This window comes from Dermacentor albipictus, chromosome 1 (genome assembly GCF_038994185.2).
Source record: "Dermacentor albipictus isolate Rhodes 1998 colony chromosome 1, USDA_Dalb.pri_finalv2, whole genome shotgun sequence".
Classification (NCBI taxonomy): Eukaryota; Metazoa; Arthropoda; class Arachnida; order Ixodida; family Ixodidae; genus Dermacentor; species Dermacentor albipictus.
The window spans coordinates 34,513,294-34,530,357 of NC_091821.1; the positions used below are offsets into that span (position 1 = coordinate 34,513,294).

The 17,064-nt window shown below is 43.9% G+C and overlaps 1 protein-coding gene across 2 annotated transcripts in view; it reads right to left on the reverse strand.

Moving 5' to 3' along the window:
* LOC139046701 (uncharacterized) overlaps positions 1–16,707 on the reverse strand; it is a 32,979-nt gene extending 16,272 nt beyond the window's left edge. The window contains exons 1-2 of one of the 2 annotated variants that reach the window (XR_011511524.1): positions 16,575–16,707; positions 12,918–13,008 (exon numbers count right to left, since the gene is read on the reverse strand). The gene's annotated coding sequence lies outside the window, so the exon portion shown is untranslated. Of the gene's footprint in view, positions 1–12,917; positions 13,009–13,710; positions 13,791–16,574 lie in introns of those variants that run through there. The other variant, XR_011511521.1, reaches the window with a different exon arrangement.
* Positions 16,708–17,064: the final 357 nt, after the last annotated feature.

Here is a 17,064-nt window from a genome sequence, read left to right on the forward strand (position 1 = left end):
GCGTATAACAACCGAAAAGAAAAAAGACGCAACAGTTAAATAAATATTTTCTTTGAAACCGAAAAAACAGGATTCCTTATTAATAATATAATTGTTATCGGTGCATCTAAAGTATTCATATGCGGTCCACTAGGAGGGATGAATCTCAGTGTTATGGATGCTAACCAACGCCACTTTAACAACATCCATACTGAATACTCTTCCGAGTAGGATGAACACCGGGTACTGAGTGTCGAAGTGATCTACAGAAAAAGAATGATAGATAACGCTGTGGTTTTCGATTTAATGAACTCGTCCAGCTACAGAATTTTGCGCAGCCCCAGGTGCAGCTAGAGTTTTGAACGGCAGTTTCAAGTCCATGCCTTTTATTTTACGAAAACCATAACAAGGCGAAAATAAAGAGGGGTGAGCTATTGCAGGTGACCTCCACTATTCATTTCCCAGTTACTATAACCTACTATCATGTTCATGTTCGCTTTGATAGTTAAAAGAAAAAGAAAGTTCCGCATTCTTCGTGGTTGAACACAGAAATATTATGACGAGGACATGACAATACCAACGGTACAAACATGTGACTATAGCTAACGCCTTAGCCTTGTCTCTTCTGGCTGGCTCATTTCTTCAGGTTCCCGAAATGAGCGGGCTGCTAGAATAAATATTTCTTCGCTCTTTATCATACGCCATACAATGTTGGTCTCTTTTCTATCTTAAGCCACCATACATAGCGGTTTAGCTCTAAGCAGTGCGGTTGCGTGTGTTTCTGGAGAGTGGCCATTGAACTTTTGAAGAAAACTGCCTTGAAAGTCTCATTTGCTTTCTTTGTACAAAACATTTTTTAGATGACCTGAGCGAACGCGAAACGCAAACCTGTATGTCGAGGGAAGTTCTTTATTTTTTTCCCCTTCAATCTCCCCAGAAAACTCGTTCGCATAAGAAAACTACACGATAGCTACGATTAAATTTTTTTAAACCCCAACCCCGCATGCAGTCCTCCAAAAAGTCGTTGTGGAACTGGGGCGGAGTTCACTAAGTTGCACCATTCATATGCAATTTCTTAGCCAAGAAATTCCTACGCTAAGATAAGGGCGCTACAGAAGTGGAAGCGCACTGAACTTACGGCGTCGTTTGAGAGTTAGAAAGCAAAGGAGAATTAAACAACAAGGAAAGAAATAAGTGCGTTCAATTGATAGCATAACCACACATCATGCATCTGTAGTTGAGGCTACATTCTCAGGGCAAATTACTACGGGCACCTTGTCGACTACTTCCTTTTCGGGCGTCTACTACAGCGCCGACAAGAGCAATCGCACTATCCCATTCACCATGCCGCCGTCATGACAAGGGCAGTGGAAGTGTAACGCATCCTTCTCACACTTCCGCGAGAGACAGGATCGATGGGCACATGGTAATATATTTGGCGTATAGAAATACACGCTTAGAATTTGGAATTGCCGGCCAGATCTGCCAGGCTAACTCCACCAGTAGCAACATCACCGCCACGATCATATTATAAAGTGCTTAAATGTCTTTCTTTCTAGAGTAATTAGGGGAAAGAAACAAAAGAAAACTGCATAATAAATAGTTCATATGGCCTCAAGGCACGTCAAGCAGCACACAGCAGGGATTGTCGTTCGATGCTGATCCTGCGGCGAGCGCTAATGCTCACGGTACCGGCGATGGTAGACAATGTTCACATCGGGATATTATGTGATTGTGCTGCACACGGTTGCAGGTGCGGTTCTAATGTCATGCATAGGCTCAATATCAGCATCCTCGGCATCCGGAACCCTGTATATTGCACTGGTTGACGATGCTGTTGAGCGTCCACCAACAACGAAACGCGCACTCCCTTCGCATAGGATCCCTGTAGAAGACATGGAAAGCTATGAAAGAGGCCATGAAAGACGAATCAAAGAAGAATCAGTGGCTACCGCCCCTGCCAAATTTATGACAGAAAATTCGCGACGTAACGTTGGTACGTGCAAGTTTCGCTGCATCTCCCACTTTGACATCGTGTAAGCATTCATCGCTTCTCCTCGGCGTCCCCTCAGCTGATGAAACACTGTGATGATTTGCACAATGTCAAGAGTTCGTTTTTAAATTTCAGGTGACCACATTATGACAGAACCAAAATGCATAGTGGAGCGGCTACTGCATCTTTTTCACCAGTAATAAATCATAGCTTGGTGACGTCAGGGCTTGGAGCCCCTAATTACAGTATTTTTCATAGCATAAGCGGCACCTCATGGAAGACATGGTTAATCAGTGAGCATCAGCATAACGAAGAGCGCCAACACTTCCTTAAATTTACCAGCTTCGTTAGAGCCCACGTTCAAGGGCACGCCAGAATACTGCGCCGCGTCTCACGCAAAACACACAACTATTTAACATTAAAGCTGGTTCCGGATTAAATAGGAACAGCCCCTCGATCATATTATATTAACGCACTTTGTTCGAAGCCGTGATTGAGCATGTAATACGATGCCAAGATTCACGTTGGGGTATCCAATCGGCGGCAGATGCCGTTCTGTAAACATGATGTGAATGCGGAATCGCAGTACGAAGCGTACTGCGGTTGAAAAGTGACAGTGCGTTAAAACTCAGGATGAATTTTGCATGTTGTAAAACATTATCAGCCATTCTTTGTCCCCTGCAGGATGAAGGCCTTTTCCATGGATCTTCAATTACTCTGGACCTGCGCTAGCTGATTCCAAGTTGTGTCGGCAAGCTTCTTAACTTCATCACCCCACCCAATTTTCTGCCATCTTCGAAAGCGCTTCCTTTCCCTTAGCAGCTGCTCTGTAACTCTTATAGACCGCCGATTATATTCCCTACGAAGTACGTGACCTGCGTTGCTCCACTTTTTCCTCCTAATGTCAAGTAGAATATTGGCAACCCCCGTGTGCTCTCTGATGCATACCGCTCTCCTCCTGTCTCAACTTTACGCTTAACATATCTCATTCCATCGTTCGTTGGATGCCCCTTAACATGTTCTCAAGAGTCTTTGTTAACTTTCGAGTCTTTCTCCTATACGTTAGTACCGGTAGAATGCAATCATTGTGCACAATTATTTTCAACGACAGCGGCGAGCTACAGGTAATGATTTCGTAATGCCTGCTGTATTGTACTGTAGTTTCCTTCTCGTCATTAGGGTCCCCTGTGAGTAATTCACCATTATAATGGGTACTCTGATTCCAGAGGCTGATTGCCGATCATGAATATTTGTTGGCTTGGAAGGCTGTTCAACATAAGTTTTGTAGGAGCAAAATAGCAACATGGACGAATTGGTTAGGATTCATAGTACGTTTTGTAAAAGCGCAAAGGGAATACGGACAAAGAAAGAAAAACACGACAACATGGCGGTGTGTTGTCGTATTTTTCTTTCTTTGTCCATGTTGCTTTTGTTCTGCTAAAGATGGTTCAATGAATTCTATTTGTCAGCAGCCTACTACTCTTCACCCCTACTCCTACACTTTCTCGTTTAAAGTCCTCAATCATTCATTGCAATGTGTCTCCAGCGTTGCTGAACACGACAATGGAATCTACAGGCTGAATGCTCTTGACATATCTGTTGAAAATCCCTCTGATCCTTCCCAGTCTGATAGCTTCAATATATTTTTTAAGCTTGTAGTAAGTAGCATTGGAGAGCTTGTGCCTCCTTTCCTGACGCTTTTCTTGAAAAGTATTTTTTTTCCACTTTCCTTGCGGAGAAATAAAACATGTGAATCAGGAGCTATGATATCACGAAAGACAACACCACGTTCATATCCTAGTTATCAGAGGAAATGTACATTGACAGCATGTCGACCAATGTGTAAGTGATACTTCGTCAAAATCGTTCAGTGTTTGTATTGTCTCCAGCACGAGCGCGTAAAGTATGGCATTGGAGAGAAAGCGGTGAGCGAAGTCATTGAAAGATACTCGAGGATCACCATGTTGAACATCGACGCCGTGTTGAAAAAAAGCCTGCTACTGCAGTTGCTCAGGTGGTCAGGAAGGCTTGAATGATAGCATCCCGTTCGGCATATATGGTAACCACAGTTATAGACACACACATTGCAGAAATAAACAAACAAAGAGAAAAGGCCGAGTGAGCTGAAAAAATTCACCGATGATTACGATATTCCACAATACGACATTTGGGTGCAGCTATACGGGTTTTCATTTCGCGATATATTCGCTGGCGTGGACAATCTCTCTCGTGCGGTAGGTTGCAAACAGATAACGAAGCGTTGCACAACAAGTAACACTTAAACACAACGACAGCGGCGAGCAGAGTCAGCGATCGTCGAAAATCTTAGCTGCGGCTCAAGCGCGTCGTCTTTTATACATGACTCGTCGAAGGTTCCAGTGTAATCCCTGGAGCGCGTGTGGCTCCCACAAAGTACTACACAATTTGCGTCGCGCATAGAATCAGACTACAACTGCTATGGCGCCATCTCGCAGTCTCGTGCTGCACTCTCCTTTCCTCCTCCCCCTTTTCGCCATACTCTCCTCCTCCGCTTTCCGCCTCGTGCTCACCTTTCAATCCCCGCTGCGCTCCGCATTCGCTTTCAAGCCAATGGGGGAGGGGAGGGAGTGAATTCACAAGGCTTGTCATTCATAAGTGCTGCTTCCGAATGGTCAGCTTCAATCGCGAATAATAATAATAATAATAATAATAATAATAATAATAATAATAATAATAATAATAATAATAATAATAATAATAATAATAATAATAATAATAATAATAATAATAATAATAATAATAATAATAATAATAATAGGAAGAAGAAGAAGAGGAAATCATGAATAAATAAATACAAATAAATGCATCCAGCAACACGATCGGCCAACACGTGCTCTTATACGAACACTTCTAAGGGAATAACTTTTTTTCTGAATACGGCCCTTGATGCCCTTGCGCAAATCTCTCGAATTGCCAAGTTGCAATGAGTGAGTCAAAAACCATCCAGTTTAGATTTTCTAATAGTTCAGATATTCTATGAGTCCGGAAATAAGCCCGACACGGCATCACTTGGACTCTGCACCTGGAGCAACATAAATGTTTACTTTAAACAGAATTCACTGCCGACTGGATATTAGGACGCCTGATACGTTCCGTTTTTTTTTTAAATTTTAGACTACATAGTGAAAGTGGCAGGCTGGGTAAATGAAATTACCAGTACAATATTAATTATACATTTCTAAAATGCAACTAGCGCCTATATTAAGAAAACATTCATACACTAGAATTGAGCGTAAGAGTGGAGGCGCACCAAATCATTACGTTGCACATATCACTAGCAAAGGAAGCCGACCAGCGGCAAAATAATTTACGAATGAAAACCGAAATGAATTTGGCACCTGTATATTTACCGATTAGACACTTTAAAATTGTCCACGTATGGCATTCATACACAACACAATAATGTAGATCTGTTAGTTAGTTAGTTAATTCGGGTTTAATGGCGCAAAAGCGACTAAGGCCATGCTGCGCCAGCCACAAGATATGAAGAATTCAGATGTTAAAGCAGTGGAAGCTGTGTTACCTTAAATTCTGTGTAAAAAACCGGTTTCTTCTAGAAAGCTGAACAAGTCAGCGAAGGGCACTAGCGGTTCGTCTCCGAGTATTGATGCGGGGTGTAAAGGTATGTGTAAGTTGTAAAGATTCTGTAAAAGCCTTTGTCTCTGTGTTTCAATATTTCGACATGTCATAATAATGTGCATTATGGTGAGTGGTTCATGGCACTTCTCGCAAGTAGGCGGGTTTTTGTTTTTAAGTAGAAAATTGTGTGTCAGGTGTGTGTGTCCGATTCGGAGTCTACACAGGATCCCCTCATAGAAGCGTTGCTGGTGACAGCACGACTTCCATTCTCTAAGCTGGGGTTTTATTGTGTGTAACTTGTTATTTGTGCAAGAGTCCCATCCTAGTTGCCAGTTTAATGTCAGGGCCTTATGAATAGCTCGGATACTGACTTTGTATGGAAGTGTTGTTTGCGTTATATTTTTGTGTGCTGCCATGAACGCGCATCTATCTGCTGCTTCATTCCCTGGTATCCCGACATGGCTTGGGACCCAGCAGAATCGTATGGTTCTTCCATATTCGTTATAGGCCAACATGTTTAGGATATCACCAAGTAGGGGTTCGGACGCGGAGTTAATGTTCAGAGCTCTGAGTGCGCTTAACGAATCGGTATATATGATAGCATTCGTCTGCTTGTCACTGGTAATTTTTTTACTGCCGTCCATATTGCGAAAACTTCGGCGGTAAACACTGAAGAAAAATTATTTATCCGAATGCTATTTTGCCAATTTTTCGCAATTATTCCGACACCTACGTATTCTTGTGTTTTGGAGCCGTCGGTGTAAAATTCCGTGTAATGTTTATATTTTTCTTGTATAGCTCGGAACTCTTGTATTATGTGTTCTTGGGGAATGTCTTTTTTCTTCAGATGTGTTAGTGTCCAGTCACATAGCTGTGAAAAGTTGTACCATGGTGGCAATCTTGGTGGCCTTTCAGCAACCTGCTCGGCCTCGTGAGGAACATCATAAGCCTGACAGTGTTCTTCGTGTCGTAAGATTAGTGGCCGAATCATGTTTGGTTTGCTTGTGTAGTGTGTCCTTGATTTGCACTGTGTAACGATGTTGTAGCATATATGTTGTGGTGATGATCGAATTCGTAGTACATAGGAAAGTGTAAGTAGTGCTCTCCGTTGCTGTAAGGACGGCTCATTGCAGTCAACATATAATTTTCGGACAGGCGATGTTCTATAGGCGCCGCTTGCCAGTCGTAGGCCGAGATTATAAACTGGATCCAGTCGCTTGATGTATGACGGCCTAGCTGCACCATAAACTACACTACCGTAGTCGAGGATGCTACGTACGAGGGACCGGTATATACGTAGTAGGCAAGTTCGGTCAGATCCCCAGTGCTTGTGGGATAGCACCTTGAGGATATTTAATGCTTTCTTTGCTTTAATTTTAGTTGTGTTAATGTGGGCCAGGAAGTTCAGCTTTGTGTCAAATGTTACGCCTAAAAATTTGTAATCTTCTTTGACCGGCAAGGTTGTACCATGCAATGTGAGGACTGGATTGACGTGTAACCCTCGTTTCTGGGAGAAGAGAACTGCTACAGTTTTGTCCGTTGAAAACCGGAATCCATTATTATCAGCCCATTGTGTAAGGTTATTTATGGTTATTCGTAGTTGTCTTTCGCAAGTGGGTAGATTTGAGGCACGGCAAGCCACTTGCAAATCGTCGACATATATCGAGTGCATTACAGAGGATGGTATGATCTTATTAACAGAGTTCATTTTGATTATGAAGAGTGTCGTGCTCAGAATACAACCTTGTGGAACGCCATTTTCCTGTGTAAATGTGCGTGAAAGTATTGTGCCGAGACGCACCTGAAATGTTCTATTTGCCATAAAATCAGATAGACAGTTTAGCATTCTACCACGTACTCCCAAGTCAGCCAGGTCTCTTAAAATTCCATACCGCCACGTGGTATCATACGCTTTCTCTAGATCGAAAAATACTGTGAGACAGTGTTGTTTGTGTAGAAACGCGTTACGTATTTCATGTTCTAGTCGTACGAGGTGGTCAGTTGTCGAGCAGCCCTTTCTGTAACCGCACTGGTGCGTGTCTATCAGGTTCCGTGATTCAAGGATGAATGTGAGCCTTATGTTTATGATACTCTCGTAGGATTTGGCTAGACAGCTTGTTAAGGCAATGGGCCTGTAGCTGCTTGCGGACGTTGTGGGTTTACCTGGTTTCAAAAAAGGCACTATTACTGCATTTTTCCAGTCTGTAGGCATTACTCCAGATTCCCAGATCTTGTTGAAAAATTTAAGAAGTGTTTCTGCTGATGCTTGAGATAGGTGTGCCAACATTGTGTAATGCACACGGTCAAGACCTGTTGCTGTTTTTTTACCGGCAGAGAGAACCCTGTTCAGTTCTTGTATTGTCAGAAATTTATTGTAAGGTTCCTTTGAAGCCCCAGTGGTGGGCAGTCTCTGTTTCTCCGCCGATTCTTTATATTTTAAGAATGAATTTGAATAGTGTGCTGAGCAGGAGATGTTGTAAAAGTGTTCCCCTAATGAGTTGGCCTGGTCCTGTAGTGTTGTTTGTGTGCCTGGACATGTCAGTAGTGGTATTGTGTATGACGTGTACTCTCCTTTAAATTTCCTTACCTGGTCCCACATTCGTTTTGACGTGACCGTATTATTAATGGAAGATACATATTTTTGCCATGACGATTTCTCTGCCTGCCTTCGAATAAATCGTGCTTTGGCTTTGGCCTGTTTGAAATTTAAAAGATTGTTATAAGTGGGGTACCGACGTAGGATTCCCCAGGCCTTATTTTGTTTCTTTTTGGCTTCGGTACACTCGTTCGTCCACCAGGGATTTAACCTTTTGTGTACAATACCGAATGACTGGGGTATTGCCTTTTCTGCTGCAGAGATTATCACCTCAGTCATTTTTTGTTAAGTTCATCAATGCTTAGTTCTTGGGAAAAGACGACTTCCAGTTTCGCGTTTTCCGTAAAAGTCGGCCAGTCAGCGAGCTGTAATTTCCACTGGCGTGGCCTAGTGACTATGGTTGGTGGTGATGATAGAAATTTGATGATTGCGGGCAAGTGATCACTGCCATAAGACTTGTCGATGGTTTCCCATTTAAGATCATTAAAAAGAGACGGTGAGCAAAACGCTAAATCTAAACAACTAAAAGTGCGGGAAGTCGGTGAAAAGTATGTCGGTGCACCTGAATTTAAAAGGCAGATACCATTTGATAGAATAAAACCCTCAACCATTTGCCCTCTTTGGTCAGTTTTGGTGCTACCCCAAAGAGTACCGTGAGCATTAAAATCCCCCACTAAAACAAATGGCTCCGGTAATTGACCCGTTCTATTTTCCAAGTGTTTAGTGGTAAAATGGGTGTGGGGTGGGATATACAGGGAGCAAATGGTGATGGTTTTGTGAGTTATGACAGTGACAGCAACGGCTTCTATGTGACTGGTAATCGGAACTTCTCTGAGTGCAATACCGCCCTGCACAACAATGGCTACACCACCCGAAAGCCGGTTCATCTGAGTACGGTCGCGCCGTACAACAGTGAAGCCTTTTAATATATGTTTGTGTTTTTCACCTAGGTTTGTTTCCTGAAGACATAAGGCCACAGGAGAGAAGTTAAATAACAGGTCTTTAATGTCACCTAAGTTATGTAAAAGACCTCTACAATTCCAGTGAATAATAAAAGCCATTATGGAATTGAAGGGTAAAAAATGGCTTTAAAAGTTGAATAGGAGATAAAAAAGATATTAGGTGACTTAGATCTGAAGAAGGGTGATACAAAGGAGCGATAACCTTCAGGTTATCGCCTTCTTATTGAGAGTAGTTATTGGGAGTTTGTCCCTCTTTAAGCTCTCCAGAGAGCGCTTGTCCTTGGGTGTCGATGACACCGAGGTTTTTACTTCGACCTCCATAGCTCTCTCTGAGGCGCTGGAGGACCGAGAGTTAGGCGCCGAGACACGTGCCTCGGGCCTTGGGGTTCGTTTGATTTTGGGGCCCTGCGGGGCTGGTGTCTGCAGGGCCGTCGAAGAGGGTGGAGCAGTACTGACTGCTTCCACCACGGGGGCGGGAGGAGTCACTGCGGCACCACTGCGCGTGGGCTCGGAGGACTCTGCAGGCCTCTGTGACGCTGCCCCCGCCTGCGTCACTTCGGCATAACTTCGTCGGGGAAGGTACGAAAGTCTTTTTCTGGCTTCGAAGAACGAGATTTTTTCTTTAACAGTTAGTGCAATGACTTCTTTTTCTTTTTTCCAGCAAGGGCAGGACCGCAAATAAGCTGGGTGATCTCCCTTGCAGTTAACACAATGTGGCGAAGAAGTGCAATTCTCTGATTGGTGGTCGTTGGAGCTGCATTTAGCACAAGTTGTTTGTCCTCGGCATGCATGTGAGGCATGTCCAAATCTTTGGCACTTAAAACACCGTCTGGGATTCGGGATATACGGTCTCACATTGACTTTGACATAACCTGCATCGAGTGAAGTAGGCATTACGCTTGTTCCGAAGGTGAGTATAACATGTTTGGTGGGGATTTCTTGATCGTTTCTTCTGATTACTATTCTTTGTACTTTGGTGACATTTTGTTCCTGGAAACCTTCCAGCAATTCCTCGTCGCCTAAACCAATGAAGTCTTCTTCAGGTATTACTCCCCTGCTTGTATTAAGTGTTCTGTGGCCTGAAACAGTCACTGTCGCTTCGCCATTACTGGTAAGTTCAGAGAGCTTATCTGCTTGATCTTTGTTATTCAGTTCTAGGAGGAGGTCCCCGCTAGACATTTTGGATGCTTTGTATGTTGGTCCGATTTTGTCTTTCAGACACTTCGCTACCAGGAAAGGAGAGAGTTTCCTTACCGGAATGTTGCTTTCACTATGCACTACATAGTACTTTGGAAATGTTGGGGCGTTGCTTTGAAAGGAAAATTGAAATGGCACTTCGGTGCGGCATCTCTTCAGACGCCGATCATAAACAAAAGAGGCTTGCGCTGCCATAGGAAAATGTGTATGTTCGGCAACAGCGCCGACCGCCCACCACGGAGCCCAACGAGGGGACGCGGCACAGCTTGTGTACAAGCCTGCACGACGCCAGCCGTACGCCATCACTATAACCCAATATGGTCTACCCAAGGTAGGATATCCACACAAGGTTAACCCTTGCCGCCGTGGAGAAAGGAAGTAAATGGAAGAGAGAAGAAGACAGGAAAGATGTAAAGTGAGAGATAAAGACGAAGGTTTGAGAAGAGAGAGACAGGAAAAGGCGACTACCGATTTCCCCCGGGTGGGTCAGTCCGGGGGTGCCGTCTACGTGAAGCAGAGGCCAAAAAAGTGTGTTGCCTCCGCCGGGGGGCCTTAAAGGTCCGATCACTCGGCATCGGCTCAACCCCCAGGATCCCCCTTTCCCCGGACACGGCTAAGCCGCGCACGGCTACGCGCGGGAGGGTCCAACCCTCGTGTGCTCGGGTACGTGGTGTCGCAACACACCAAACGCCTGCTGACGCAGACGCCCCTGCGGGGAATGTAGATCTGTGTATCTCATTCATTATTCAGCACAAATGCGCACATTCTGTACTACGATCATACACACATATGACAGCTTTCTACGATTTCTAATATGTATACAGAAAATTGCTACAGAGGCCATATTTGCTTGACGTGCACAACACAACTATACCGAAGTAATTTTTGTCATAACACTTATTTGTGAATAATAAAAGGATTATCAAGAGCAGCAGATCCACATTTTTCGCATACCAGTAACAAAACCTTCCTTTTTTTATTCCGTACAAAAGGTGTACTTGCCAGTCCAAACAACATGCTATGCCTAATAAATTCCCTGGATAGCTCCCCTTGTGCAAATGTGCCGATAAATATTCAGCAGATTATAATGGGAAAATGCCTGTAGTCTTTTTTCATATGTAGTTTTGTATGGCAGTACGACATGTAAGACCACTAGAGCTTCATTCACATCTATAACATTGCGAACAAGGTATCATTAGGAAATTCCTCGCGAGCATATTGCAGATGTTTCTTAAGATATGCAATGCACTTCGTTTGTTCTATCGTCATCTAGGCATAAATGCCACAGTTCCAAGACAATAACAACCAATAGCGCAAAGTTTTTTCTTTCGTTTTGTCGAGAAACAGTAAATGCAGGGGAAGCATGCGTCAATCGGCTGTTGATTGTCAGTAGAGGTTGGGCAAGAGCAGAGTAATTCACAACAGTATTATTGAATGCGTAGCTTCGAGGCGTGGAGAAATATTTTCTAAAAGCAACGCAAGTCGCCTGGATTCAATGCATCAGCACTACTTGCTCAGAACAATTCTTTTTTGAATGGTTTTCAAGACCTTCCTCTAACATGCCGAATCTACATTATGCTATTTCTTTTACAGAGCCTATAGGCTCAGTTTAGTTCGGCTTGTTTGAAGCATAGGACAGATGTCAGAGCTATGTTACGACTATCGTCACTGGCTGGAGGTCATCCGCCATGAGAATTTCGGTGTCGACACAATAAGGAGGCCAAAGCATTTCAACTTTTCTAGAACACACGTTTGTGGCAAAGCATGCTTTCTTTGCCCATTGAGATTATTCGTGACTTTGCCGAAAGGACACCCCCCTCCCCCCTTTAATAAAGTTTATCAAACCGAAACTCCTTCTCCTCACACTTATGTATATTAATGAAACCACTGAAGTCAAGTTTGCTGAGCAACATTAGTACTTGCACAACTTAACTGAAGTAAGCTCAAGAAGATTCTAGCATCCCAAGATCCATGTATGGTAGCTGTGTAATAATCTTTGAAGAGAGGGTGCAAGTGTGGGAGTACGGACTGTCTGCAGAACGAATACGTTGCACAATGTTTATGCAAATATTGAAATATGCCGAAATATTTTCTAAAGATAGGCTAATCAGGAGGCCGCCCTAAGAACATTCGGAATTACAAAAAGAATAAAATATCAGTAAGAAAATTTTTCTTCATTTTTCAAGCGTTTGAAGCTTTCTTTTTGCAGCGGGTCTTCACTCGCGCTCTTTTGTGAGAACCAAATTGATTTCATTTATGTGCAGCATAAGCCACGCATCGTGAATTACAGCAGCATGTCTATGCGACACTTATTAGAACAAAATATTTCTTACGGTACACTGCTGTTTAGCTTATCTCTCAGTACAGTGGACACACCGTACAACTGTGCGACCACACCAACGTGCTCCGGAAAACATATATCCATGTCCTTCTCTTCCTCTTGTGACAATGGATCGTCACCTGGCACTGCAAGAGTTGGTAGAACTCTAGGCTCGCACGATACATCAACCCCTCTAGTGCTTCCCTCGTGGTAATCTTTCGGCAGGTCTCTAACTTAGCTGATTTGCAATACCTTTGTGTATCATCTCTCAGTCTGTTGATGACACCTGCGGTCTCTGGTGAGTATATTTTTCGCATTTGGCCTCGCTGCTCCAGTGTAGAACCTGTAAAGGCAGATACACCATCTCAACATCTCGTCAGGCTAGTTGGGAAATTTTCGCCGACGTTGTACGTTGTGTCAAGGAACACTACACACAGGCACACGGTACAAGCGCAGCGCCCTGTCTATGCTTGAGTGTCATGCTCCACTGAAAAGCAAATTCCATTGGCAACACATGTATGCCATATGACATCGCTTCACGACATGAAAACACAAAATGAAAAGCCCGTTCATTATCAAATTTCTAGTGCGCGTGACAAAAAAACGGAACTGTTTTCTTAAAAGAGTACTTTTAATTCACGCAGGCTACTTGTCATTATACTTGGTTGCAGGATTTCAAGTAGATGTACGCCCAAAAATTTAATAAGCAATGTTCCGAGTTGGAGTGCTGCTTTACATTTATGTAACATCAGCATTGCTGGTTTCTCACTAGCTGGCTGAGAATACTAGGGATCAGCTTCTAGAGCTAGTTTTCTGGATCGTTGAAAGTTTTGATTCATCTTGTTAAGGAATAGGTAATTGAGCGTTTCGTTTACTTTGGCTCTATTTTTCTGCAATATACCCATAAGAGCAAAACTAATTTCCAATAGTTTAAAGTTGCTGGGCAACTGATCATTGGAATTGTTGCTCCGGAAGAATTTCTGCTATAAAGCGACAAACCAAGCTCAGAGAGAAGACTGCAGTGCGTGGCAAGAACTGGCCTCACCGTGTCGTATGCTGTAGCGCCAAGCGAAGCGCGACCATGGAGTAAAACAGTAAACGTAAAGAGTGCACAGTCTCGTAGGCGCCTGCGGCCGACTTTGGCTCTCAGCGCACCTAGCGGAATCGGCGAAACGCATCAGCCTCCAAGATGGTCCCCGCACGCCGTCGTATCTCGGAGGCGATGATTTCAGTTTCGTTTCTTTTTTTTTTTTCGTGACCCATACCATTGCTTTAATCGAGTGGTTTCATGCCGGCGCTTGTGCCGCTTTTATATGTTGCGACGACGAGCGCGCAAAGGTGTTTCAGTTTATGTTGGTTTTATTTAAATTTATATTTGCTGTTTCAAGCTGTAACTTAGCGCAACAATCATGCCAACTGTTGTGGAAGTAGAACTTTATCGCATGTGATATTGTACGTCTAGTAACTCACGCCAAAAGGAGTATCGTAAATAAATGTGCCATGTCCCTTAAATATAAATAAACTTGCTGCAGAGCCAAGAGTACGAAAATAGCAGAGAACAATTTATTGCAGCCAAACTAAGAGGCACATACATGAAAACTGGAAGAAACCGTGAAATGCAAGTAATACGGGTGTCCCAGGGCGCACTTTTAATCGCGATCAAGCCCGATCCGATTTGAACTTCTCGGTCACGAGTGGTTCTTTTGCGCAAGCTGGGCGAGGGAGCCGATCGCAGTCGAGAACTTAGATCTGGATCGAGCTTGATCGCGATCGAAAGTGCTCGTGTGGCACCGGTATAATGAAGAATAGTCGGAAATTAATGGCGTGATGGCATAATTTTACATCAGCAAAGCACATACAAGATGTGTTGCAACTATCCAGATAATAAAAAAAATACTACACAGACACGCCAGCAATTAATTTGCTCAAGATGTGATTGTTTTACAAGCAAAAAATATGACACTTTTCTTGCACTTAATAAAGGTATCAAAATTATGTGAATGGTTGAGTGCCAAAATAAATTGGCTACAAAAATAATTGGGCGCGCACCAACATCCTCATCTCGAATGCGTAAACGAGTACGCCCGTCATTAAACAGCTGCAATTAAGCAGTTTGTGTTGGGCGTCCTCACCTGCTGTCTTCGAAGCCTTGCAATCGTCTTCTGATATTGGAAATTTGCCCTGGAATATGCCTGATGTCCTTTGGCTGTAGAATATATTTTGAGGAAATAGTGGACATGCCTGCCATACGTAGAATGACACGCAGAAGGTATAAAGTTTGTAAACAGGGATAAGGTGCCTCAGACAGGCTGGCCAACGTTTCGATAGGAGGACCTATCTTCGTCAAGGTTACCTTTGACGAAGATAGGTCCTGCTATTGAAACGTTGGCCAGCCTGTCTGAGGCACCTTATCCCTGTTTACAAACTTTATACCACAGTGTGCTATTCCATCTGTCAGCCCCTTTCTTGTTTTAGGCAGAAGGTAAGCAATACTGGAGGCTTCTAAACAATTGAATGTAGACGCTACGTTCCTTCGTATAAGCAATACGGAAGCCTTCAAAGCTTTAGAATGGGAATACTGCGTTCCTTCATGGAATGCATATTTTTCTGATATAAGGTCAAGAAAGCGCTGTTATAAATGCTAAGAAACAAGAAACTTTCTACGGTAAGGACTCCATACTAAGTTAAAACATGTAAACACGTATCCTCAGCCCAATGCAAAACAGTTAACAACGCTCGAGCGCACATAGCCTGCTACATAGGTTTAGAGAGCAGGCATTATTGGCATACTGCAAATATTGCACGTGTACCGCTGTAGAAATAGCCCACGCCGAGTAACGGCGACTTCGTAGATGACGCAGGCCCTTGTCGGGGCGCGCGAGCGCCCAACTGCAGGCACAAATAAAGTTTGCTCCAAACCAATCCAATTAGAAATAGCTACCTTTCCTTTGCAAAAGTGGAGCACCATACTTTTTCAGAAGCCGCCGCGCGTAACATAAAGCTCTCTGCCCCGAATGGCACGTGTTCACAGGCCGCATTTCTTAAGGAACCATTTTATGTTCTAACTTCGTCATTGTATCGAACGTGCCTAGCAGCTCGGGCGCTGCGACGTCGCTGTTATCGCTAGCATCACCGCTCATTGCTGCGCATAAAAAAAAAAGAATGCGAAAGTAAACTCAGCGTAGCAAATGGGCAGCAGCTGTTTATGGCTTCAAGGCCGCCGTCACTTGCTAATGCGGCTAACAGTGACATAACAAAATGCGAAGAGAATAAGTCTTTAACAACGTGTAAAAGAGCTTCCTGTGGCCTTAACATGAAACGGCGACGAAGCAGTAATGCCAGATGCTGGCAGAAGAACCCAACAACGATCCTTGGGCGCATTTTACACAAAGAGCACCGCGACGGGGCCTGACTAGGCTTCGCACGTGTTGGGTCGGGCCGCCTGTCAAGCTGCTTGCCGCAGCCGCAGCCACAGCCACATTTTTCTTGATGTGCTCTGCCACCTGGCGGAATCGGCGAAGCTCCTTAGCTCGGCCATATTTCTTTCTTTATGGCTCGGCCGTGAAACGGCTCGAGTGTCCACTCTTCTGCGTGACATTTTACTAACGTGAATTCGCTTGTTGTCAGCAAAAGCTGTTCGGCTTTTTATTTTAGCCTATAATCGGTAATATCGCACACCTCAGGCAAGTAAACGATAACGAGAAACTGACAAGCACGCGCTTTCTTGGCGCACGCGGAGCAAACTTCGCTGCGAAACGTCACAGGGCACCCGGCGCCATAACAAACGACGAGGAAAACGCAGCGCTTGCCGTGCTCATGACATTTGCGCCGACCGATGTCAAGTGGTTTTTGCACGAAAGTAATGAACTACTGAAGCACTGGCAACCACTAATAACTTGTTTTCTTTACCTTCATCGATAAGGTACCACTCTTTTGCTCCAGTAGTCGGCGCAGCCAACCACGACAGGGTCGGCGTAGTCCTTTTCCGTGAAGTGGTCCGAGCAGAGGCCGTAGCCGTTATACATCTGCTCCCATCTCAGCCCCAGCCCCCAGCCCCTAGGACTCCTCCTTTAGGGTCATTTCGCCATATGTCACATCTGAAAAATGGACAAAATAGAGCGTGGTCATCACTGAAGAACATTTAAAAGCGAAACCTAAGTTTAGAGTACGAAGAAGCGACTAAAATATTCTGTCCTTCTTGGCACAGGTTAAAAAGTGAGGCGAACTTATGTGGTCACATAAGTAACTCAAAGTTTTCGTAATTCAAAACGCAAACGGCGACTGCAACATAATTGATCTTTTTTTTAACTTCTGCCGTGCTCATGACCATTGGAAGATGGTAATGTAATAAAAAACTGGTCACCGGAATGCTCTCCAGCATAGCCAGTTTGTGCAGCGA